This window comes from Podarcis filfolensis (assembly GCF_964270895.1).
Source record: "Podarcis filfolensis genome assembly, chromosome: 12".
Classification (NCBI taxonomy): domain Eukaryota; kingdom Metazoa; phylum Chordata; class Lepidosauria; order Squamata; family Lacertidae; genus Podarcis; species Podarcis filfolensis.
Genome location: NC_139614.1, coordinates 9,391,626 through 9,415,427, shown reverse-complemented (window position 1 = coordinate 9,415,427; position 23,802 = coordinate 9,391,626). Strand labels below are relative to the sequence as shown.

General features: G+C 43.9%; 1 long non-coding RNA gene across 1 annotated transcript; it reads right to left on the bottom strand.

Annotated features, from left to right (window-relative positions):
• Positions 1 to 12,668: 12,668 nt before the first annotated feature.
• On the bottom strand, positions 12,669 to 17,335 carry LOC310745628. The gene is made up of 3 exons (XR_014540245.1): positions 17,138 to 17,335; positions 16,288 to 16,404; positions 12,669 to 13,424 (listed from the first exon to the last, which is right to left on the bottom strand). It is a non-coding gene; the product is annotated as an uncharacterized lncRNA (long non-coding RNA).
• Positions 17,336 to 23,802: the final 6,467 nt, after the last annotated feature.

The following is a 23,802-nucleotide window of genomic DNA, read 5'->3' as shown; positions in this document are numbered from 1 at the left end:
GGAGTGGCTTGCCGGTTCCTGCTCCAGGTGGATCACGTTTGGTCAAAACTCTCCACTATGACCTGTCCATCTTGGGTGGCCCTGCACGGCATAGCTCATAGCTTCTCTGAGTTATTCAAGCCCCTTCGCCACGGCAAGGCAGTGATCCATGAAGGGGAACACAAAGTAATTAACAGTATTGTCTTATACCAGACCCTGAAACATTTCTCTGATGAAAATAGGGGCATCCTAAGGAAAAGTGGGACATTTCAGGATCAAATCAGCAGACCCTCCAAGTGTCCCTATTTTCCATGGACGTCCCTGATTAAGAGAAGCCATCCCGGTTTCTGATTTGATCCTGGAATGTCCCACTTTTCCTTAGGACACCACTATTTTCATTGGAGAAATGTTGTAGGGTATGGAGTTATCCAACCCCTGAGCAACCTGAAGACAATCCTGTATAGGGAAGTTTTATTATGTTTTTATATATGTTGGAAGCCACCCAGGGTGGCTGGGTCAACTCAGTCAGGTGTGTGGGGTATAAATAGTCAAATTATCATTATGGAATGGGACCTCCCTGTTTTCATCAGAGTAATGTTGGAGAGTATGAATCTGAAACTGGGACGGCTTCTGTAAATCCTGGACTGTCCCTGGAAAATAGGGACACTTGGACATGTCTACTCAGAAGTAAACCCCATTGAGTTCAATAAGGCTTACTCTGTGGCATAAGGTTGTTGCTCTAGTTATGAACACACAACACTTCCCAAGAACATAAAGGTAAAGGTAGCCCTGACAATTAAGTCCAGTCGTGAACGACTCTGAGGTTGCGGCACTCATCTCGCTTTACAGGCCGAAGGAGCAGGCGTTTGTCCGCTTCCGCAGACAGTTTTTCCGGGTCATGTGGCCATCATGACTAAGCCGCTTCTGGCGAAACCAGAGCAGTGCACGGAAATGCCGTTTACCTTCCAGCCAGAGCAGTACCTATTTATCTACTTGCACTGTGTACTTTCAAACTACTAGGTTGGCAGGAGCAGGGACCAAACAATAGGAGCTCACCCCATTGTGGGGATTCGAACCGCTGACCTTCCGATCAGCAAGCCAAAGCATCACAGCGCCACCTGTCCGAAGAACATACAGGAAGCCAAAGGCTAATTTAGTCCAGCATCCTGTTCTCACATTGGCTGACCAAAGACTTGTTTGCAGATATATGGATTTGGTTTATTCATATTCCATACAACATATATACAGTGGTAGCAACTCTAACTAGAGCTCTCAACACGATTGGCTTTTTGCTAAAGTAATAAGACCTTGATTTAGGTGGAAATTTCGGAATGCACTAACCACCAGTAGGCAAAGTGAGAAAATAAAGTGTGCCTATTAATTAAGAATAGTCAACAATTTATTTGTCCACCAAGTCTGATCTTGGAGGTTGGTCTCCAGTGATACTTATAAAACTAAATATATAGGATTAGGTATAGCTGATGTGAGTCACTAAAGCAGCACTATAATTATGCTGCAACTGTTGACATATTGAAGCTATTGAGAAAGCCAAGAGAATGGTGGCCATTATTTTAAGTGAACCCCTCACTCTGACAATGTGATCCTATGCACTGCATTCAATGAACCAAACATTTGCAGGATATATGATGTTGTTTGTTCTATGCCACTTAGTTGTGGTTGTGGTGAGAAGCCCATGACGCTTCACACGGACAACTGTTACTTCCCTCTTGCTGTTATCCAATAGGAAGAATGTGAGTCTGTCTGATACAGTGATGAGATGTAGGGCAAAAGACTCTGGTAGATAAACCAAAATTGGGTCTTCCCTTTGCACCATGGCTAAATAGAGTGATTCAAACATATAATACAGCCCTGTGGAAGGGACCAGGGAATGCTGGCTTAGATCTACAGAAGCATCCTCTGATGGAAGAAGGTTTTGGAAAGCCAGCCCACTGTTTCTTCAACATATTCTGTTCTGCTTTCTCAACTATGAGACTGTTCATGAACTTTTTTTTTCTACCTCTGTCCCTTCACCACTGGATTTGTGGTGAGTTGGTAGGAGATACAGGGACTTCTTCTGTTGCAGCATCCAGAATGCGGAATTGACTCCCATTAGAGATATTGCTAGCCTCTTCCTTGACAACTTTTATGTGAGCTCTGAAAGCATCTTTGTTCCAGTGGGCATTCTCAAGACTCAACCACTTTTAATGTGATATTTGGCCTACTTCTGATTCTAAGTTCTGGGTTTTTAAAATGCTGCTTTGATTATTTATCACATTGCATATATTGGTTACTGCATTTTTAATGTGGCAAACTGCCTTGAACATATTCTCATATAGAGAGGGGACATAAAACAAAGTGGCAGATTAGGCAAGAAGCTTCCTAAAGCTAGCCGAATTTTTAAAAATAAAATCCCAAGCATTCTCAATGTCAATCTTTAAAATGTATGTTTCTAGCACTTATGGACAGAGAGAGAAACAGAGAGAAAGAAAGCCTTGGAAATATGGCTCTGGTTGTCCAAGAAGTAGAAGGCAAATAAATAATCCAAATGTTTTTATATTAGTTTGTATTTTATCATTTTAAATCCAGAGTCATGGTGTTGAGGTTTATGACTCACAGCAGAGAACTCAGTACTTGAAAAAAGTTAAACTTTGTATGATTGAATGTGTATTTCTGGATTTGACACACCGAAACTTTTTAATATTGTTTAGAGAACAGTTAATTGGTTTGGAAAGAAACGGATACAGGCACCTCTAGGGAGATGGAAAGTCAGGCATTATCGTTGCATAGTACAAACAGACTACTCAGTATTTTGTGTGTGGTGAACAAGAATTGAGAATCGCTGCTGTAGACGTGGGCGTCTGTACTGGCAGCACAGCCAAGGAATTATTACAAGTATCTGTGCAGGAATTAAAGGAGGGTTGGGGTCCTATGGCCCTCCATCAGCCCCAGGCAACATAGCCAATGATTAGGGATGTTAGAGTCTAACAACACCAGGAGGGCCACAGGTTTCTCATCCCTGGATTCCTGAGATGCTACCTATACCTCTCTCTGTGTTAGAGCAGCCCAGGCCTTTTTGGCTAGAAATGTTACTAGCTGGTTGGTTGATTGGCATCTTTCTGTCTTGGGAGGCAATTGAAGAGTGCACCTTTGAGAGTAAAGCCAAACCATTGGAGAGTTACAGCGCCTGCTGTAGCTGTAGAGACTGATAAGGATGAGACATGTTTTATTGCAGGTGGGGCAGGTGAAGGGCATCTGGTTTGGCTGCTGCAGGTGTGCTATGGTGTTTCTTCTCTCTGTGCTCCTTCCAGCCGTGATTCCTCCTCTGGCCACTGTGGATACAGAATGTCTCGAGGCACTGCAATCGTCTGCCTTCATGTCATGTTTGCAGACATCTTTGTAATGCAGAGCTGGCCCAAAGCAGATGCCTGAAGCCAGCTTCCCGTAGAGCATGTTCTTGGGGATCCTACCAGTTTCCATTCTATGGTAGTACGAACTGGCTGGCAATGTGAGGTTACATCTTTATTTGAGACTCTGCCTTGCCATATGAAGCCCCAAATCTTTCTGATGCAGCACATATGGAAGGTGCTGAGGCGTCGCTCCTGATGGTTGTATGTTGTCCACAACTCAGTTCCATAAAGCAGTGTGCTAACACACAAGGTAGACCTTCATCTTGGTATTGGACATTAGCATCATCTCCCATACCCTTTTGACGAGGTGAGCCATTGCTGTAGCAGCCTTGCCAATATGTTAGTCCAGCTCAGAATTGGTGAAGAGGCTGCTAGTTATGGTGGAACCCAGTTGATACCTGAAGGAGCATCTCCACCCCCATCGTTCTGCCCGGACGCTGAGGTCCAGCGCCGAGGGCCTTCCGGTGGTTCCCTCATTGTGAGAAGCAAAACTACAGGGAACCAGGCAGAGGGCCTTCTTGGTAGTGGCACCCGCCCTGTGGAACGCCCTCCCATCAGATGTCAAAGAGATAAACAACTACCTGACATTTAGAAGACCTCTGAAGTTCAGGGAAGTTTTTAATGTGTGACATTTCAATGTATTTTTAATCTTTGTTGGAAGTTGCCCAGAGTGGCTGGGGAAACCCAACCAGATGGGCGGGGTACAAATAAATTATTATTATTATTATTATTATTATTATTATTATTATTATTATTAATATTATTATTAATATTATTGACAAAATTGTCTACCGCCTCAAGCATGTGGTCATCAATGCTGGTGCGTGGAGTTCTGGTGACATCCTGATTCATAGCACTCACCTTAAAACTGAAGTATAATGATGCCTGATTTCTTCACAAACTCCGATTTTAATCTGAGCCATAGAGTAACTCCGCCCTCTCACCCTTCCATTTATCTTCCTGCTGCTCCAGCATCAGACACAGAAAGAGATGGGGATCCCATTTTTTACCTTCATCTCCCCTTTCCAGCACGTGGAATGATGTTATGGCAAAAACTCAGCTGCTCAGAGCTGTATAGAAATTAAAATTCCTCAGAACTGTTTGGCTGTTTCTGAATTGCACTAGATGGACCACCAGTGGTCTAACTCAATACAAGGCAGCCTTTTGTGCTAAACTCATCTATGTGTCCAGCACTAAGAAATTTGCCCATCACTAGTTTTGACACAGCTATGTTGTACAAATGCATTTTGCAGGGAAGTGACACAGATAGAGAATGCACCCTGTATGTGATTACTCTGTTTATTCAGTGTCGGTATGAGCAAGGAAAAATGTGATAACTTTTCCTGGTATGTCTCTACTTCTCCTGAATTCTGTAAAATGCTAAAATTAATTCCAGAACTGGAGTATATATCCTTCTCCAGCTTTCAATTTCTTTGATTTATGTGAATCTTCCTAACACACACATTCCTCCACACTGCAATATTGATGTTCAGCTGTGGTCTGAGAATACCAAATCCCATGAAACAGTCATCTGGATGGGATTCTATGTGTTATTACAATCATTCCTTCAGTGTACGTACTGTTTTTACTGATAGGCGCATAATGCTCCTGTCCTGCACATCGGTAAAGCATGCAACATAAGTTTACAGTAATGATCTTGCATGGTTCCCATTCATTTCAATGGGCTCTTGCTGATTGTATTCTGTGTTTTCAAAAGCATAGTATGGAACTTGTAGGAGATGCTGGGAGATGGGGGTGGAGGGACTTACCTGACCTCCTGGCAGGTGAATCACTGCTACTTACAGATGTGTGTGTGTGTGTGTGTGTGTGTGTCCGGGAAGGGATTGCAGTGCAAATGCACAAGCCAAGCAAATTTGGTGCTCCTGCTAGTAAGTTTGCACCATGCTGTCCTCCCTACTGCCTTACCCTCCTTACCAGGAGAGACTCTCAGGCTTGAAGGTGAGGTAAGTACCTTCATGCCACCATGCAATCCATTGTTGTATGATAAGGCTGTGATATTTTTACACTAGATGTCATCTATGGGTGTGAAGAGCTCCAACCAGTGGAAAAAATGGGGTGTTCCCCCCTCTCTCCAGTACCGCATTATAATGAGACATTACAGAACATCTAAGAGTTCCTTTTCATCTCTTTTTATAGTTCTCATTCAGCTTGGTTTCCTAGTAATATAATTAGAAGCTGCTGAATGGAAGGGGAAGCTTTAAAAGGGGATAATTTTCTAAATTTTGAGAGAAAAAGAACGATCTTTTCACAGAATTTAGAAAATTGTCGCTTTCAAAAGGTGGGTTATAAAACTGCTTTGATTGACTGACAGTCCTGAATTGTGTGACGTGGTCTTTGTGAACTTTATACTTGAAAAGGCTGCTGTGAACTTGAAACAATGACTATTTCTCAGAATCTTAAACAAGTTTTCTCCCACCCAGGGGCGTAGCTAGCTGCTCCAGCACCCGGAGTGGCGGGGGCGGGGTGAGCCGCCCACAGGGGAGGCAGATAGAGTTGCCTGTGGGGGCGGCACATTGATCCAGCCACGGGGGCAGAACAGTGATCCGTTCACGGGGGCGCACCAACGATCCATGCATGGAGGCAGCCTGGCGATCTGTGCACAAGGGTGCCACGGCGATCTGCCCAAGGGGGGCAGTGCAGCAAGCTGCCCACGGAGTCCACCTGGCAGGCATAAACCCCACGCTGCCATTTCAGGCAGCACAGGGCCCGAGCCACCGCGTCACTCCCAGGAGAGACATGTGGCTCTGGTGCGCTGCAGGCCCAGCCCTACGGTAAGTGCCGCCCCCCCCCCGCGGTGTGCCATTTTGCCACGCCTCAGGGAAGACACCTGTGGTAGACTGCACCCCCCACCCCTTCCTGTGCCCCCACTCCCACCCATGTTCCTTTCCAGGAGATAAATAATTTGCAAGTAAACATATGTATGATTTGACCACTCCCCATATCCCATAATGTTAAATAACATTAAAAGGTCATTTGATACTTCTGATTTCCTGAAAACCTTCACCTGGAGACATTAAGTGCTTCACAGAGAGATGATTTGGGCTAATTCCAGTGGCCTTTTACAGTCATGTCATCAGATATAAAGCTTGTATATATGTGTCACATGTACAGTTCCAGCCTCCTTAGTCCAAAGGTCTCAGGATGAGTAGCAACAATAGAGTCATGCATCCCAGAGGTTTTCTTTTTTTAAAAAATAATTTTTATTAACAAACCAATCAAATCACATTAATTCCAAATTACAGAGCCAAATTTTAAATTTTTGTTGGGGGTACCCATATTCCGAGCTCCGAAAGGGATCCGATGCATCCCAAAGGTTTTCAACCTTTTTGGTTCCATGGCTCCCTTGACCTTCTCCCAGACATTCTCTCTGTGGCACCCCTGTGGGGCTCAGAAGCCCAGTTATGTCACCCCTTACCTGAAGAACTGGTAACCCCTCACCCCTTCCTTGTGGAGGATTCTCTCAGCCTCCTCTCTTCTCCCCTCTCCTTGGGAGTGCTCTGGGCAGCCGTAGCTGCCACCCCTGGTCTTTGAGCTGCCACCCCTACCCCAAAGAGAGCTGCCTCCTCACACTGCCCCACAGGGGCCTGGAAAGCACCCCCTGGCCAGCTCCAGAGGCAGCATTCACCTGGGTAGCTTGTAGCCAGGGTTGCTGCAACAAACAGCTGTGCAAGCCTTTGGGAACCAGAGACATGAGAGGGCATTAGAGGAGGGAGGGAAGGAAAGAGGGACAGAGTTGCCCACGGCACCCCTGACCATCATTCAAGGCACCCAGAGAGCCAGTGTGGTGTAGTGGTTAAGAGTGGTGGACTCGTAATCTGGTGAACTGGGTTCGCGTCTCTGCTCCTCCACATACAGCTGCTGGGTGACCTTGGGCTAGTCACACTTCTTTGAATCATAGAATCATAGAATCATAGAGTTGGAAGAGACCACAAGGGCCATCAAGTCCAACCCCCTGCCAAGCAGGAAACACCATCAGAGCACTCCTGACATATGGTTGTCAAACCTCTGCTTAAAGACCTCCAAAGAAGGAGACTCCACCACACTCCTTGGCAGCAAATTCCACTGTCGAACAGCTCTTACTGTCAGGAAGTTCTTCCTAATGTTTAGGTGGAATCTTCTTTCTTGTAGTTTGGATCCATTGCTCCGTGTCCGCTTCTCTGGAGCAGCAGAAAACAACCTTTCTCCCTCCTCTATGTGACATCCTTTTATATATTTGAACATGGCTATCATATCACCCCTTAACCTCCTCTTCTCCAGGCTAAACATGCCCAGCTCCCTTAGCCGTTCCTCATAAGGCATCGTTTCCAGGCCTTTGACCATTTTGGTTGCCCTCCTCTGGACACGTTCCAGTTTGTCATATATAATAATAATAATAATAATTTATTATTTGTACCCCGCCCATCTGGCTGGGTTTCCCCAGCCACTCTGGGCGGCTTCCATAGAAAACCAAAAATACACTAAGATATCACAGATTAAAAACTTCCCTGAACAGGGCTGCCTTAAGATGTCTTCTGAATGTCAGGTAGTTATTTATCGCTTTGACATCCGATGGGAGGGCGTTCCACAGGGCAGGCGCCACTACCGAGAAGGCCCTCTGCCTTGTTCCCTGTAGCTTTGCTTCTCGCAATGAGGGAACCGCCAGAAGGCCCTCGGCGCTGGACCTCAGCATCCGGGCAGAACGATGGGGGTGGAGACGCTCCTTCAGGTATACTGGGCCGAGGCCGTTTAGGGCTTTAAAGGTCAACACCAGCACTTTGAATTGTGCTCGGAAACGTACTGGGAGCCAATGTAGGTCTTTCAAGACCGGTGTTATGTGGTCTCGGCGGCCGCCCCCAGTCACCAGTCTAGCTGCCGCATTCTGGATTAGTTGTAGTTTCCGAGTCACCTTCAAAGGTAGCCCCACGTAGAGCGCATTGCAGTAGTCCAAGCGGGAGATAACCAGAGCATGCACCACTCTGGCGAGACAGTCCGCGGGCAGGTAGGGTCTCAGCCTGCGTACCAGGTGGAGTTGGTAGACAGCTGCCCTGGACACAGAATTGACCTGTGCCTCCATGGACAGCTGTGAGTCCAAAATGACTCCCAGGCTGCGCACCTGGTCCTTCAGGGGCACAGTTACCCCATTCAGGACCAGGGAGTCCTCCACACCAGCCCGCCCCCTGTCCCCCAAAAACAGTACTTCTGTCTTGTCAGGATTCAACCTCAATCCATTAGCCGCCATCCATCCTCCAACTGCCTCCAGGCACTCACACAGGACCTTCACCGCCTTCACTGGTTCTGATTTGAAAGAGAGGTAGAGCTGGGTATCATCTGCATATTGATGGACACCCAGTCCAAACCCCCTGATGATCTCTCCCAGTGGCTTCATATAGATGTCAGTGTCCTTCTTGAACTGTGGTGCCCAGAACTGGACACAGTACTCCAGGTGAGGTCTGACCAGAGCAGAATACAGTGGCACTATTACTTCCCTTGATCTAGATGCTATACTCCTATTGATGCAGCCCAGAATTGCATTGGCTTTTTTAGCTGCCGCGTCACACTGTTGGCTCATGTCAAGTTTGTGGTCCACCAAGACTCCTAGATCCTTTTCACATGTACTGCTCTCAAGCCAGGTGTCACCCATCTTGTATTTGTGCCTCTCATTTTTTTTGCCCAAGTGCAATACTTTACATTTCTCCCTGTTAAAATTCATCTTGTTTGTTTTGGCCCAGTTCTCTAATCTGTCAAGGTCGTTTTGAAGTGTGATCCTGTCCTCTGGGTGTTAGCCACCCCTCCCAGTTTGGTGTCATCTGCAAATTTGATCAGGATGCCCTTGAGTCCATCATCCAAGTCGTTGATAAAGATGTTGAATAAGACCGGGCCCAAGACAGAACCCTGTGGCACCCCAGCAGTCACTCTTCTCCAGGATGAAGAGGAACCATTGATGAGCACCCTTTGGGTTCGGTCAGTCAGCCAGTTACAAATCCACTGAGTGGTAGCATGGTCAAGACCGCATTTTACCAGCTTCTTTACAAGAATATCATGGGGCACCTTGTCAAATGCCTTGCTGAAATCAAGGTAGGCTACATCCACTGCGTTCCCTTCATCTACCAGGCTTGTAATTCTGTCAAAAAACGAGATCAGGTTCATCTGACATGACTTATTTTTCAGAAATCCATGCTGACTATTGGTGATCACAGCATTCCTTTCTAGGTGCTCACAGACTGTTTGCTTAATGATCTGCTCCAGAATCTTCCCTGGTATTGATGTCAGACTGACTGGGCGGTAATTATTTGGGTCCTCTCTTTTCCCCTTTTTGAAAATAGGGACAACATTTGCCCTCCTCCAGTCTGCCGGGACTTCGCCTGTTCTCCAGGAATTCTCAAAGATGACTGCCAGTGGTTCTGAGATCACATCTGCCAGTTCTTTTAATACTCTTGGATGCAGTTCATCTGGCCCTGGAGACTTGAATACATCTAAACTAGCCAAGTATTCTTGTACTATCTCCTTAGTTATTCTGGGCTGTATTTCCTCTGCTGAATCATTTGCTCCAAATTCTTCAGGTCGGGCATTGTTTTCTTTATCAGAGAAGACTGAGGCAAAGAAGGCATTGAGGAGTCCAGCCCTTTCTGTGTCCCCTGTTTGCATTTCACCATCTTCTCCTCTGAGTGACCCCACTGTTTCTTTGTTCTTCCTTTTGCTACGAACATACCCATAAAAACCTTTTTTGTTGCTTTTAACCTCTCTAGCAAGCCTGAGTTCATTCTGTGCTTTAGCTTTTCTGACTTTGTGTCTACACGTGCTGGCTATTTGTTTGAATTCCTCTTTGGTGGTTTCCCCCCTTTTCCATTTTTTGTACACATCCTTTTTTAATCTTAACTCAGTTAAAAGTTCTTTAGATAGCCACCCTGGCTTCTTTAGGCACCTTCTATGTTTCTGTCTCATTGGTATTGCCTGAAGTTGTGCTTTTACTATCTCCCTCTTAACAAACTCCCAGCCATCAAGAACTCCCTTTCCTTTTAGTATTACAGTCCATGGGATCTCACCCAGCACTTCCCTAAGTTTTCTTAAAGTCAAGAAATTAGTCCTAGTATGCTTGGCTGCTCCTTTCCGCTGTATAGTAAACTTCAGAAGAGCATGATCACTCGCGCCTAATGATCCTTCCACTTCTACCCCACTAACCAGGTCATCAACATTGGTTAGGACCAGATCTAAAATGGCTGTTCCTCTTGTTGCTTCTCCCACTTTCTGGACAATGAAGTTGTCTGCAAGGCCAGTGAGGAATCTGTTTGACCTTATGCTCTTGGCTGAGTTTGACATCCAGCAAATATCCGGGTAATTGAAGTCCCCCATTACTACTATCTCCCTTCCTTTTGCATGGTTGGCCATCTGTTCCAGGAAGGCATCATCTATGTCCTCCGTTTGGCTTGGGGATCTATAGTAAACTCCCACAATGAGGTCACTGTTATTCTTCTCTCCCTTAATTTTGACCCAAATGCTCTCATTTTGGCTTTGAGGTTCTAAATCTTGGCTCTCTTCACAGGTATACACATCCCTGACATATAAGGCCACTCCTCCTCCTTTCTTGTCTGGTCTGTTTCTCTGAAATAGATTGTATCCCTCCATTATTACATTCCAATCATGGGACTTATCCCACCAGGTTTCAGTGATGCCTATTATGTCATATTTAGTTTGCTGTACCAAGAGCTCAAGCTCATCTTGTTTATTTCCCATGCTTTGCGCATTAGTGTACAGACATTGAAGTCCATTAAACATTCCCCCGTGTCTCTTATTTAAGGATTTTTTCCTCCCACCACTAGGTCTGTGTGCTGTTTGCTCCATTTGGGCTATGACATTTGGATGATCATCTTCATCAATTGATAGACTCCTACCTTCAGGAGCACTGTCTCCCTCCCCACATTAGTCAGTTTAAAGCCCTCCTGATGAGGTTTCTGAGATTTTTGGCAAAAACATTCCTCCCAACCGTTGTGAGGTGCAGCCCATCGCTTGCCAGAAGTCCATCTTTAAGAAACTGCAGTCCGTGATCTAAGAATCCAAACCGTTCCTGTTTACACCATTTGCGAAGCCAGTTGTTCACTTCCACTATTTTTCCCTCTCTCCCTGGGCCACGTCGTTCAACTGGGAGGACAGATGAGATGACAATTTGTGCATTTAATTGCTTCAATTTCCTGCCCATAGCCTCGTAGTCTCTTTTGATCTTCTGGAGGCTATTGCTTGCAGTGTCATTGGTTCCCACATGAACCAAGAGGAAGGGGTATTTGTCAGTGGGTTTTATGACAGCACGCTTCCCGAGACATCTTGTCAGGCCCACAGATCACTGCTTCTGTTCCCCTCAGTAGGGAATCCCCTATCACCACTACACGCCTCCTCTTAGGTCTGGTCGGGGTTCTTCCGTGAGCTGTCCGTTCCAAGGTCGCCTGCACATTCCCTGAGGACTGACTTTGCTGCTCGTCTTCATATACCTGATCGACTGTAATGAGGGAGAGATCCTCAAATGGAGTCTGCTCTTCGTCTTCCATGCTAGGGGAGAGGACCTCAAAGCGATTGTGTATTTCTAAACAATCAGAGCGAACCCTGGGCCTCCTACTTCTTTGAGTCACGTTTCTCCATATATCTGGCTCCTGTGTTGGTGAACTAGCCTCCTTCTCAGGGGAGTCCCCTGTCTCCTCCTTGGTGGAGACGGTGTGCTCTGTTGCTTCCAAGAAGAGCTCCAGCTCTAATTCTTTGGAGCGTAGCTACACGTTCCTCCAGTTGCTGTACTTTGTCTTGTAAGAGGGCAATCAACATGCAATTGCTGCAGGTAAAGCTGCCTGCAACCTTTGGCAAGATGGCAAACATTGCGCAGGAACCGCAGGCGACTGCAGCTGTTCCCTCACCCTCCATCTTGAGAATGTGTCGTTGGGGGTGACTACAGCGGTCCTCCATCATAAAAAGCGTGAAGACAGGACAAATAACTCCCCCCCAAAAAAACCTAGGTCTCCCCCAACAAACGTTTGAGACTAGCTCCCCTAAATCTAAAAGATGGATCCCTAAATCTAAAAGATGAAGTCTCTCAGCCCCACTCACCTCACAGAGTGTTTGTTGTGGGGGAGGAAGGGAAAGGAGATTGTTAGCCGCTTTGAGACTCCTTTAGGTAGTGATAAAGCAGGATATCAAATCCAAACTCTTCTCTTCTTCTTCTTCTTCTTCTTCTTCTTCTTCTTCTTCTTCTTCTTCTTCCTCTTCATGACACACTGGTTGAAAACCACTGATGTATCATGTACAAAGTTTGTACAGCAGAGAACATTACATGTGTGGCACAAATGTGACATGATGATGTTTTTGAACAGGTGACATACATTACTAATAAGGTACTGTTCCATGAGAGGACCATACCACATCAATATATTTACATTGGAATTAGCTGATATCTGCTATTTACATCTAACTCATGCCACGTGTATAATGCTTCCCGGTGTGTGCACCTTTTTATAAGCCATATGACTGAAGTGTTGTTACCCTTGACACTATGGCTGAGATGAGCTAGAAAACTCAAATAAATCAACAAACAAAAGCACCCAAGAAGAATATCAGACATCTTGGAACCCAGTGAAGTGGCTTCAACTATCACAACTGAAAATAGAAAAAGTCTATTAAAAACACTGGAAATAATTCACAATTATGGTAATGTAGCGGGTTTCAAACTAAATAATATCAAAACAAAACTTTTGGTCAAAAACCTCACAGCCCAAGAAAAAGAAGAACTAGAAATACAAACAAATTTGAAAATCTCTCGAAAGGTGAAATATCTCGGAATTTGGATAACAGCAAAAAATATTTATCTATATCAAGACAATTATATTAAGACCTGGTCTGAAATTAAGAGAAATCTGGAGATCTGAGTAGTTTGAAATTACCCCTATGGGGGCGGATATCAATGATTAAAATGAATGCCCTGCCAAAAATGCTCTTCCTTTTCCTATCCATCCCAATCTAATTGGCAAAAGGACATATCCAAATTTATGAGGCAAGAACGAAAGCCTAGAATAAAACACATTTTGTCAATTGACATTAAAGAGAGGGGGGCAGGATTCAGACTACCAGATCTAAAACTTTACTATGCAGCAGCCAGTTTCACATGGATTAGGGAGTGGTGTTTACTCCAGAATTCGGATTTGCTGGACTTGGAGGGGCATGACAACCGATTTGGTTGGCATGCCTACCTCAATTATGGGAAGACTAAGATACATAAGGGCTTCCTTAACCATATTGTGAGAAAAGCGTTATACATGACATGGGTTAAATATAAAGATTTAATTGAACCAAAAACAGCGTGGTGGATATCCCCTTTGGAAGCAAAGGCGGTTAAGAAAAAGAATATGAGAGGAGGCTGGTTGACGTATAAATCACTGTTGAAAGAGGAAGGGAATCAATTAAAGTTAAAGAACTATGAGGATATCAAAGAACTTCTCGCAGGATGGCTACAGTACCATCTACTTAATGAGACCTTTAAACAAGATAAAAAAAACCCAGCTTTGCCACAGAGCACTCAAAACTGGAAAGAGATTTGCTAAATAACAAAACCAAGTTACTTTCCAAAATTTACTGACTCCTCCTTGACTGGGACTTTGCACACAGCATTCTGATGAGCAATTGGAAGAACCTTTGGAAAGTAAATATGATATTTACTGCCTGTTATGCCATCAAGGAAAACCTCATGAAGATGCAGTATAGATGGTATTTCATGCTGTCAAAGTTATCTAAGATGTACAAAAATATTTCAAACAAATGTTGGCAGTGCAGGGAATCTGAAGGCAACATGCTCCACATGTGGTGGACATGGACATGTAAAAAAAAAAATCAAAGAGTTTTGGAATGTTATATATGACAAACTGAATTTTTTTTTAAAAAAGCAACATTTCCCCAAAAACCCAGAGGCCTTCTTAGTTCGAATCATAGGCAGAGAGATACAAAAAAACCTAAAATAATTTTTTTTGTATGCAACTGCAGCCGCAAGAATTCTGATTGCAATGAACTATAAGGGGGAAAGGGTTCCTACAAAAACAGATTGGCAGAATAAATTATTAGAGTTTGCTGAAATGCTCATATGACAAATAGGCTGAGAGGCAATGTAAATCAAAATTTTATTCAAAAATGGGACATGTTTAAGAAATATTTAATGAAATACAATAGTGGTGTGGCGTCTATGGTAGCTTTTGAATGATTTCTGTGTATATGAATAATAAAAAGTCAAAAGGGTGCAAAACTTGTAAGAAATTATGAGATATTATAAATAGAATAATGAAAATGATATATAGGTGGTACATAACCCCAGTCAAGCTTGCAAAGATCTACCATGTGCCTGACAATAAATGTTGGAAATGTAAAGAAACTGAAGGTACATTTTTTCATCTTTGGTGGACTTGCCCGAAGATTAAGGCATTCTGGGAAATGATCTATAATGAACTTAAAAAGGTATTTAAATATACTTTCCCCAAGAAACCAGAGGCCTTTCTCTTGGGTATTGTCGACCAAGGGGTGTTAAAGACGGATATAACTTTCTTTATGTATGCTACAACAGCAGCTAGAATACTTATCGCGAAGTACTGGAAGACGCAAGAGCTACCCACACTGGAAGAATGGCAGATGAAGGTGATAGACTACATGGGCTTGGCAGAAATGACGAGCAGAATCCGAAACCAGGGAAGAGAAGCAGCGCAAGAAGAATGGAAAAAATTCAAGGACTATTTAAAGAAATATTACAAAGTTAATGAAAGTTAGAATGATGTTGGACTGGAAAGTAAATGGTTACTATTAGCAATGGTTAAGACAAGGAGAATAAGGAAGAATAGTCTAAATTTAAATTAAAATAAGGGAAGATTTGCTGAACAATTGATAAGAATTTGGAATACAGAAAGGGGAGGCATGAGGAAGTCGGGGAAGAAAGGTATATGAAATTAGGATATGAAATGATACATGTTTTTTGTTCTGTTTTTGTCTTTGTATGTTTATGTTTGTTGTGTTGTGTTTATATGGAAAAAATAAAAATATTATAAAAAAAAATATAAATAGAATAAAGTAATAGTTATTTGTATAATTGGAAAATAGAAATGGTAAATACATTGGGGGTGTCGGGAAGTCGTACGTAGTCAAGTATGACTGTATGGTGAATTGTACTGTATATGAATGAATTGACTTTTATTTGTAATTTTTTGAAATACCATATATAAGAATGTTTTGTTATCAATTAAATTCAATTAAAAAAGAAAAAAAGAAAGTGGTTTCAACTAAATGAAGTTAAAGGAGTTCAAGGTCACCAATATCCAGATAACTTCTTATTGCTTTGCTTATCCAAACTCGTTTCTTTTTAGGAGCTTTGATTCTGTGTACACACTGTTCATCAATGAAATCCTAAAGATTTTATTGTCCCCGCAAATGGGACATGGAACCATATGGCTTCTAACTTAACGCTCCAAGCCGTGCTCCATCAACCAAGCGTTAATGGCTTCAAAGTTTGCCAAAAGTTTAATTTAGGTCAGTCTGTTCCAGTTGTGTTAATATACCTGAAAAATTCACCTCAGTGACATTGTGAAATATTCAGCTCCAGTGGCATTTAGAAAATAAAAAATGCCTTAAATAATAGCTGCTTCAGATTCATTCTTATGTCATTATGTCACTGAAATTTCCTGCTCCAATTATAGCCTTATAATTATAGCCTGATAATATATGCTTACCATATATTCATTATTTTAAAATTCTCAAATTATTAAGGTTCTAGTTCCTGAAGGCATCTAACGTGACAGAGATATATGCAATGTTTAATGAGGCCTGTTTAGCTTGTCACTAGATAAGGTAAAGACTCCTCCTTTAGCTAGTCCATAACTATGGTATTCTTATACCTTACCTGAAACTACATCCCCAGTGAACATAGTGGGACTTGGAAGTGGCTTACAGATAGACCTCTTATGGAGTGGCTTACAGATTGTTTCAGACAAGACAGTCCTTGTCCCCAGGCTTACAACTGAAAAACACAAAATACAAAGGGAGAATGGGCCAAGAAGGGGAGGAACTAAGCAACACAAGTTGGGATCGGGAGAAATCTGGTTCAGTTTGCATTGGAAGGAAGCCCACAAAGGGACTTCCACTAACACAATGGGGATTCCCCCCTCTCTTAGACTAGTGACTCCTTTCCTGGGCTCAGACATTTCTTGGGGTCCTGATTTCAAGGTCATTCAGATCCAACTACTGGAGCTCATCAAGATCTGACCATCTCCCCCATGACATCTCCATGTAACTCATGCCATAGGCAGAGAAGCCCAAAGCTGCTGGTCTCTTAGCTGTGTTTTTCTTTCCCTCCTCTACCACAGGCTGATGGAATAGCTGTTGCCAGATGACAGTTGGTGAAGGGAGGAGCCTGTATTCTGTTACTTCAGTTTCTGTTGCTTCAGTTTCTTAATCACTTCAGTGTTACAGCTTAATACTTTGGTACTTTGGTACTATCTGTCACTTCCCCAACCTTTCAACAATCACACTCCTGAGGTACTTCAAATCATGTAACAGACCCAGGGGATCACTACACCCCTCTTAACTGGTTTGGGGGTCTTCTCTATCTAGAAGAACAGTCTTCTCCTAACAGGAATGAGACATAAGTAGAGGGTATCCTCGCAGCTTCTACTTCTCCTTGCTCAAACTCGGCCCTCCAATTAACTCCTGTTTCAATACTCTCACAGGACACTACACATTGTCCTTCCTACCTAAGCTCAAAGACTCCTTTCTCTAGCTTTAGATATTCTCCTCAGAGTGGATGCTATACACACAAAAACAATTCCGTAACTCTCCTTCCCGAAACCATCTGTCCCCCTCAAACTCCCTTAGAAACTGCTCCTTTTATTCTCTCTCCCAAAGTGCTGGCTCCATCCCCCCTGTGACTAACTGTCTTGGTAGCCAATCAGAGAGAGGTTCCAGCCCTTTGGTGGAATTTTGAGACACTGCACCACCAGACTCTGGTCTGGCTCAGCTGTTCTTCAGAAATACACAATACATCTAGGATGTTTGTGGATTGCATTGAAAAATAAGTATTCAGTCTCCATCGGTTCTAAATTAAAAGTTGTGAGTATGCAGCCCATGCCTTTTGAACTGCGGTATTTGCAATGGCTTTGTGGCATAGCAGAATTAGACTTGTAATAGATCCAGGAGGAAGAAGAACTTGCTAAAAGCCTGGCAAGCTACCAAGTCACAGTTTATAAAATGCAGGAAATTGTTGAAGTCTAACTTCCTCTTAGGAAGCAGTTTCAAGAGTAGGTCCTGTGCCCTATGCATGGATGCAGTACAGCCGACGATGGAGCCGGTGGATGACAGGGACTAGTAGGGGCTGTCTGGGCGTAGCATGATATACTGCTGCTATTAAATATATTAATGCACTCTCCATCTGAGGAGCATAATAAAAAAGCTAATAAGATCTGTACTTCTCTGGTCTCTCTTTTTCTTTAAAATCCAGCAAGCAACAATGCGGTTATTATTAAGCAGCTCTGTTGGGCCACACCAGAAACACTGATAATAATAATAATAATAATAATAATAATAATAATAATAATAATTTTTTTATTTATACCCTGCCCTCCCAAGCCAAGACCAGGCTCAGGGCGGCTAACAACCAATAATAAAAACAAGTTGATTAAAATACAATTTAAAAGATTAAGATACAACATTAAAACAATTAGGGAGCAATCTCATCATAGGAGGAGAAAGGAAAAAGAAAAAGGGGGAGGGAATCAAACTGATTCTGAGCCAAAGGCCAGGTGGAACAACTCTGTCTTACAGGCCCTGTGGAAAGAGATCAGATCCCTCAGGGCCCTGATCTCATGAGGCAGAGCATTCTACCGGGCTGGAGCCAGTGTTGAGAAGGCTCTGGCTCTGGTTGAGGCTAATCTAACTTCCTTGGGGCCTGGGACCTCTAGGGTGTTACTATATATGGACCTTAAGGTCCTCCGTGGGGCATACCAGGAGAGGCAGTCCCGTGGGTACGAGGGTCCTAGGCCGTGAAGGGCTTTAAAAGTCAAAACCAGCACCTTAAATCTGACCCTGTACTCCACCAGGAGCCAGTGCAGCTGGAAAAGCACTGGGATATGCTCCCATGGCAGAGACCCTGTGAGGAGCCTCGCTGCAGCATTCTGCACCCGCTGGAGTTTCTGGGACAGCTTCAAGGGCAGCCCCGCGTAGAGCGAATTACAGTAGTCAAGCCTGGAGGTGACCATCACATGGATCACTGTGGCCAGGTCGGGACAGGGAAGGTAAGGGACCTTACATGGGATTACAATGAGATTACTACAAACATAGCAACATTGACAGTGACTGCAGCAGTCCTGGATGGATGGTCTCATTCAAGAACATGAGACCATGGTCCATCTAGTTCAGTATTGTCAGCAGTGGAAGGCAGCAACTTCCCAGGGTTTCAGGCAGGGAAACTCTCCCAGCCCTTCCTGAAGATGCCAGGGATTGAATCTGGGACTTTATGCATGAAAAGCAGATGTTCTACCTGAGCTATTGCCCTTCTAGCACAACACTGTTAGAGCAGTGTGGCAGCTTGGGGCACTGGGATATAATCACTTCCACTCCAATGAAGGAGCAGTGGATGATCCCGTGAGACCTTTACCAATCCAAGAAGCCCTCTTCAGGAACTCTGTCTCAACACAGTTGACATCTCACTGAGCGAGAGAGGGAGTCTATCTGCTCAGTTTGCACCCAGGCCCTCTCTGATGCTTTCCATGCATTGAGTGAAGGCCCAGTGGTTGTGGTGAAACCTGAAGAATGTGTCTGCTTCCATGAGATCAACCCTCAAGCAGTGGCGTAGCATGGAGGGCTTGGTCCAGGGCATTTTTTTTTTTAGGGGGCACGACCAGTGCTATGGCCCAATGCTGCCAGCTGGCCACAGCTCCACTCCCGGATCAAGCCTGACCTGGGGGCGGAGAGAGGGGTGGTGGTAGCGTTGTCGCCTCTCCCCTCCCGCTCCAGCACCTTTCAAAGCTGTGCAGGGCTTCCAGAGCAGCCTGAATGTATCCCTGAAGCAGCGGTGAGGGCTAGACTGGTGTGGCAAACAGGTCTCTGGTCAGCCAATGTGAGAACAGGATGCTGGACTAAATTAGCCTTTGGCTTCCTCTATGTTCTTGGGAAGTGTGTGTGTGTTCATAACTAGAACTACAACTCTATGCCGCAGAGTAAGTCTTGTTGAACTCAATGGGGTTTACTTCTGAGTAGACATGTCCAAGTGTCCCTATTTTCCAGGGACAGTCCTGGATTTACAGAAGACATCCCAGTTTCAGATTCACACCTTCCAACATTACTCTGATGAAAATAGGGATGTCTCATTCCATAACGATAATTTACTATTTATACCTCACACATCTGACTGAGTTGCCTAAGCCACTCTGGGTGTTTTCCAACATATATAAAAAAACCAAACATTTAAAAAACTTCACGATAAAGAGCTGCCTTCAGATGTCTTCTAAAGGTTGTGTAGTTACTTATCTCCTTGGCTCAGGGGTTGGGCAACTCCATACCTGCCATTGTTTCTCTGATGGAGATAGGGATGTCCTAATGAAAAGTGGGACATTTCAGGATCAAATCAGAAACCCTGGATGGCTTTGGTAAATCTGAGAAAAGAGGGGCACTTGGAGAGTTTGCAAGAGGAGCTCCACAATATCCCAGGGGAGGCTAATGCACAACTTCACAGCCCCTTTGAACAGAGTTTGCCTTTTCACACATAACATGTGCAGTGGGTTTGGGGCACACCAGACAGTTGAGAAGGCTCTCAAGAATAGAAAGGGATAGAACAAAGGTAAGAAACCCTTTTCAGCCTGAGGGCTGCCTTCACTGCTGAGGACCACAGGTCTGAGGGGTGTGAGGCCAAAGGCAAAAGTGAGCAGAGCGACAAATGAGTCTCTTACCTCAGGCCGTAGGCTCATTTTTACACACATCTTATGTTTTGACTCTCTGAACAAGCAAGAGGTATGGTCGGAGATCAAGCGCACATTCCAGCCAGGCCAAAGCACTCCAGGTGTGGGGCTTTGGGCGGTGGTTGGCCTGGGAAGAGTTCTGGGGGCCAGATAGAGAGGGCCACATTCTGGCCCCTGGGCCTCAGGTTCTCTAGTCCAGGATTACAGTGGATATTTGTCTGTAATCCTATCCACCAGAGCCTGGACTCGCTGTATTCAAGCAATTATTGCAGTTCTGTTCAGTTCTATCTGGGCATTAGAACAAATTTCTCTTAAATGGAAGAATGCCTCCTTGCTTTGATGATTAAATAACCTTTATATTATTATTATTATTGTTATTCACTCCAGCTACTCAGGGCTTACGATCTCATTAGCAATCGGTATTTGATAAGTGTGTTGGCTATCAAGAGCCTCTAAATTAAAACATTTCAGAAGAAGAACATCTTGTTAGGGAGTTCTCTTTTAATCAAAAGCAAAACAATTTCTCCTTCCATTCTTTACCATTTACCTTCTGGTTTATTGGTTAATGTTTAATGCTCAGATGAAAACTTAATGATCTCAGAATGTCACGTAGTGTGCTGTCCTGATATGCTCCCAGCGGGGTTCCTTCTGTCTGCCATGTGAAATTCCTGAGCAAAGGTTGATACCTTAAAATCTCTCCCCCAGCCATTGTTCAAAACTCCTCAGAGTGACTGGACAATAAATTTTGGACAGTGTCTACCTGAATGAAAGTCATAATGATCAGTTGCTTCCGTGACCATAAGAGAAGATTGCTCAATAAAATGTTTCCCTTTAATTCAACTTGTGGGGTGGGGTGGTTGGTTTTTTTTTTGAAAAGAATCATTTGGCACTATAATCTTTATTGTCGTCTGAGAAATCTGTCCCACTCCAGATCCTTTAATTGTTGTTAAAATGATGATGATAATTTGACTTAAATACTGCCCTTTCTCATGAAGGAGCCCTGGGTGGCAGATACAAAAATGCTCAAAACTGTTTACAACTTTTTCTCAACCAGTGCTTGTCAGGAACATTGTCTTTTAGCCATCAAATGCCCGTGTAATAAAGAAGATGGCCCTTGATTTCAATAAATCAATAAACCAAACACTTTCTTCCCATTTCTGGAGTAGAATTCCCACTCCCCACCCTGGTTCAGACAAGAAAGCATACAAATGAGAATTATTGTATGTAACGTTGATGTAATCAAACTATCAGGTAATGCCAGGTCTGCTCCTGCGGACCTCGCATTTGTTCCACTAAAGGAGACTACAGGTGCCTTTACGACAGAAACTCTTTTTGGACAGCTTGAGCAAATGGGACTACCAGTTGAGAATCTGTGTGGTCAAGGTTATGATAATAGGAATAACATGAAAGGCGAAGAAAACAGAGTACAGTGGTACTTTGGGTTACATACGCTTCAGGTTACATTCGCTTCAGGTTACAGACTCTGCTAACCCAGAAATAGTACCTCGGGTTAATAACTTTGCTTCAGGATGAGAACAGAAATCGTGCTCTGGCGGCGCGACGGCAGCAGGAGGCCCCATTAGCTAAAGTGGTGCTTCAGGTGAAGAACAGTTTCAGTTTAAGAACGGACCTCCGGAATGAATTAAGTTCTTAACCCGAGGTACCACTGTACAAAGAGAATCCTGGACATAAACCACATAGCTTTTTGTGCATTTCAGTGTACACTCTTTAAACTTGATAGTCAATGATGCTGCCAAGTATTGTCTGGAAGAAACTAGTTTCTTCAGTTTGTCTCAACAGATCTATCATTGATAATGTCTCTCTATAATTATTTCTCTGCATCGACTCAGCATTGGCAAATTCTAACTAGCCATGTATCAGACTTAGGCACGACTGTTAAGCCCTTGAACAAAACAAGATGGGAGGGTTGGATCAATGCTTTGAAACCACTGAGATGTCATTTTGATAGTATGATGCTTTAATAGACATTTTTGATGACACCAGCTGAAAAGGTTTATCTGGATATGCTTTCCAGATTGAAGTTAAGGTCCTTGCTAATACAATTTGTAAGTTCAGATTTGTGGTATCCATTGTTACACGGCACAACATCCTTGTCAATCATACAAGCAAGCTACTACAAAATAAGGAAGGGTTGTGAGGATGAACTGCAGAGGAGGAGAACTATGCACATCATATTGAATTCCTTGGAATAAAAGGTGCTATTAAAATATACTAATACTAATACTAAATTCAGCTACAAGCCTATTGCAAGTGACGAAGAAATAGCTTGTGGGCTGCAAATGTGATAAGGGTTTTCAACAAGTTTTGATAGTTGCTACTGAGATTGCAAAGGAGCTAGAAATACTAGCAGACTTTGAGAAAGAACAAATTAGAAAAAGGAGAACAAAACAGAAGTTTGAGTGTGAGGCCCAAGAAGAGGTACTGCAAGATCCAAAACAGAAATTCCGAGGAGATTTCTAATATGCTGTCTTAGACATGGCCATTCAGTCTGTTGAAGACTGACAGCTACAACAATATTTAGCTTTCTTTGGTTGATATACAGTATCAACCAAAAATCTGCTGAATAAAGTCCTGCAAAAATTTGGAAAAATCATTGATGCACAATGGAAACAAAGATATTGATGCTGGAGTTCTGTGCTGTTGTGAGTCGAGGACCTGCTACCCGCTTGGGGATAAATAAGACACATGCATTTTAGGTTAATGGGCTAAATAAAGCCACAACTCTATTGGTTACAGCATGTGAGAGGTATTGACTTAGGCATTGGATCAAACAATCTATGTATGACCCCACCCCGCGCAGCGGGGAGTCATTTGAAGGTTAACACCCAGTGGGAGGAGCTTGTTGATGCAAATACAACTGGAAGCTTCCCCTGATGTCACTGGGGGTCGTGCCATGGCCCTAGCCACCAGCAGGGCATCGGACAGGATCCACGACTGCCGGATTCCTTTAATGGAATACCCAACAAGGGGAGGGGTAGGTGCTGGCCACAACCTGCCCTCCAACACACAACACATATTCCAATGCCTAACCACCAATACCTGGAAAGTTGTGACGATTTGTTTTGAGGTAGGCAAAGGCACTAGACAGCAGAGTGAGGACACGGGCCTGCTGTGGCTGCTTGAATGTGGCTTGACCCCGCCCCCAAGCCAGCCCTATTGGCTGGCCTGATGGGCGGGGCATGGCAGCCGGGACAGTGATGTAGGGGGCTGAATATGCCCCCCTGCTGAATCGGGACCAGCTGCCGCTCACAACACCTCCCCTCTGGGAGGAGGAGAGGCCTTGTAGCAATAGCTCGAAGACTTCCAAAGTCTACGCCGCCACAAGGAGTGCTTCTCTTCATATCCCTGGATGAACAAAAACTCCTGGATAATGTGCCCAATGTTTCTGTTGTGCTGGTGGCATGTGATGGAGACAGTTTCTCTCTTTTTTAAATTTTTTTTTAATT